Genomic DNA, 3,413 nt, shown 5'->3' with positions numbered 1-3,413 from the left:
CAAGGTAACTGAGTAAGCCTAGGTAAGGACTAACAGAGGGGCTCTGAGTGGGACTGGAACCTTCCTTCATCTGTCGAAGTTCACAAACACACACACACTATTGAGATTTGTGTAACACTTTATCTTCCGAGTTAATTAAAGAAAGTAATGTTACATTAAAGTGGGGAAATTCTTTGACCCATACCCCCACCCTAATCAGGAGCAGACCCTTAGTATTGTTAAGAATATAGGTTCTTCTTGAAGATAAATAGAAGAAATTACTTTTTAAACCATCAAAAGTTTACTTAATTATTTTGTCTTATTCCCCCATAGCCTTGATTTTTGTTTTCCTCTCACTGAATGACATACTCAAAAGCATTTTCCAAGAGATCATTGTGTGCCAAGCTTCTGAGCCCTTGCGTGACATGAGAATATCTTTATTGCACACACATTTAAATGTTGTAGATCTCTTTTACTGTTGAGAAATATGATATGCAGCCTATTATTTTCCCTTTCTGAGTCATATACTCTTCCCCTCTAGAAGGTTTTATACTTTTCTTTTTGTCTTCATTATTCTTGGATTTTACTATTATCTATCTAAGTATTTTTTTCTCTTATCTAACTTAATTTGTGCTGTGGATGGTCTGTAAAGATGACCCCCCATAATTTATCCTTCCATGTTTGTTTGCTACTTTGCAATGTGACTTTAATGCTACTCTTTGAAGAGGAAGAGTCTATTTCTTCATCCCTAAATTTAGGTTTGACCATATGAATTATTTTGTTAATAAAATATTAGCCAACATGATATAAGCAGCCTGGGCACACTGGGTCTTGCTATCTTTCACAGCTCTTGGAATCTGGAGGCCACTGAAGATGTGAATGAGGCTGAGATAAGCTACTAGAAGCAGTACATGGAAGACAACTGAGGGGGTTTGATTTACAGCCTGTCACCTTCCAGATATGTGAGAAAGAGCACCCTAGACTACCTGGTCCCAGCCAGTCTGACAGTGAACTGTAGATCCATGACTGAGCCCAGGAGACACTCACAGTAAAACCACCAGATGACCCAAACTCAAATTGCCAGATCGCAGAATTAGGAACTAATAAATAATCTTTTTGTTTTAAGCCAAAACTTAATTTTGGATGGCTGTTATTCAGCAACATCTGGCCGCCAATCCAAAGTTGTCTTTTTATCTTTAATTATGGGGAATTCACAATTATTATTTATTTAGCTATTTCTTCATAGTTTATTTTTTAAACCACTTTATTGAAGTATTATTGAGATGTGAAAAGCTTTATATATTTAATTTATACAACTCAGTGAGTTTGGGGTTAAGTATATACCCATGAAAACATTACCACAATCCAGTTCATAAGTATACCCATCACCTCCCAAAGTTTCTCTCCACTCTTTATTATGTGTGTGTGTTTGTGTGTGTGTGTGTGTGTGCGTGTGTGCATGTGTGTGAGATACAAAGACTTAACATTACATCTACCCTCTTAACTACTTTTAAGTAGATGATACAGAATTGTTAGCTGTAGGCACCATGCTGTATAGTAGATTTCTAAAACACATTTATCTTACATAACTGAGAGTTTGTACCCTTTATCATCACATCCCCACTGGCCCCTCCCTCCAGCCCCTGGCAACCACATACAATGGAATGTACTTCAGCCTTATAAAAGAAAGAAATCCTGCCATTTGCAGGACCATGGATGGACCTGGAAGACAAAGTGAAATCAGCCAGACACAGAAGACAAATACTGCTAGATCTTAGTTATCTATGGAATCTCACAGTTTATTTTTATCTTCACCTAAAACTGCTTTATGTGGATTTTTGATACTCTTTTTTACATTTCTACATATATTTCTATTTTTAATATTTATACATTTTACATTTATATTTTGTATAGTATATATATATATATATATATCACTGTATTCTGAGTTTTTTCTTTTTCTTTCTTTTTCTTTCTCTCTCTTTCTTTCATCTCAACCTGCTTTCTATGTGGATAATTTATTCTTCAGCTGACCTATCCTCTTATTTCATTTTGCGAGTTATTTATGTCAACAAATTTATTTTTCTTATTCTGAATTTCTGCTTGATTCTTTATCATTGCCTCCTGCTTCACGTTAAAATATTTCTTATCTCTTCTTGGCCTTTTGGCTAAGATCAAGTGTAACATCTGTTCTTATTTTAATATCTGATATGGCTTCTATCTGAGGGCAATGTATTAAACAGATTTTTGGAGCAGGGAGATGGAATAGGAGCTCGCTCAATCCACTCTACACACTGACCTGGAATTGTAGTATCTCTGGGAATGGTGAATCCCGTTTGGGGGAAAAAAATTGTTATGCATATTTTATCTAGTCAGATTGTCCTTTATGATCCTTGTTTTATTATATTTTTAGTCCCCAATTCTAGTGCATTTTCCTATATGCATATTTTTTATTGGAAGTGTCAGCACAATGCATGCATTTAACTTCACCATTATGAAAAACTATTTCAAAGGAGTTCAAACATAAGACATGAAGTTAAAATAGGTAAACTCAGACTGAGAAATTGGTTTCCCATACAGAGTTTAATACTGTCTACTCTGATCTTTAGGGATACATTCAACTGTGACCCTGGTGTGATTATTATGTCCTGACTACAAGGTCAGAGCATGACCCTCATAGCAGAAGTGTTTCCTCCTGACAAGATTGGGGGTTTCCACAGCCAGTTATCAATCTTGGAAAATGGATTAAAACTTGGGAGGCAAACCTTCAATGTAGAGGGAAGAAAATATTCCTCCTTTTTGAAGTGAGGATCAGTTTAGTAAGTATATGACAGAGGCCTATTTCCTGATTGGTGTAGAGCTAGTCTTGACTGATGGCTGGCCTCTGTTTTAGAAATAGCCCTCCAATTGCCACATACAAATACTCATGACAGGGCTGTCAATAGCAGGAGTCTGTCTCAGCCCGGGGTAAACTTGTGACCCAACTGCTCAGGGACAGAGAGAGAGCTTGGTTCAGGGAATAGTCAAATCACCCAATCCAGATTAATCACTCTTAGAAATTTTTACATAGCTATCATGAAAGAGATTCATGCTTATCTCCAGAGACCAGTAAAAAACGATATGAATCTAGTGACTCCAGTAGGTATGAAGTGGGGAAAACTTCTTGACAATTAAACCAACACAGAAGAAAACAAGTAAAAGAGAAGGAAGAGAAGAAGGAAAGAAAAATGAAAGAGAATTGAAAATATTATTAGAATACTCTGATCCATTTAGACCTTAAAACTGTAAGTTTTATTGGGTTGCTTGTTTGGTTAGAGTTGGGTTAGTTTAACCAGTCAGAGATGGGTTTCTCTCACTGCCACCAAAAGAATAAATTAATCATTGCTAACAAAAAAATTGGTACCGATAGTGAAATGCATTCTTGAGAAATTAAT

The 3,413-nt window shown here is 36.0% G+C and overlaps 1 non-coding gene across 1 annotated transcript; it reads left to right on the top strand.

Moving 5' to 3' along the window:
- The first annotated feature begins 2,127 nt into the window (after positions 1 to 2,127).
- On the top strand, positions 2,128 to 2,315 carry LOC118929038 (U2 spliceosomal RNA). The gene has a single exon (XR_005031448.1). It is a non-coding gene; the product is annotated as a U2 spliceosomal RNA (small nuclear RNA).
- The last annotated feature ends 1,098 nt before the right edge of the window (positions 2,316 to 3,413 follow it).

This window comes from Manis pentadactyla, chromosome 12 (genome assembly GCF_030020395.1).
Source record: "Manis pentadactyla isolate mManPen7 chromosome 12, mManPen7.hap1, whole genome shotgun sequence".
Classification (NCBI taxonomy): Eukaryota; Metazoa; Chordata; class Mammalia; order Pholidota; family Manidae; genus Manis; species Manis pentadactyla.
This window is presented reverse-complemented; position numbering and strand designations above follow the sequence as displayed.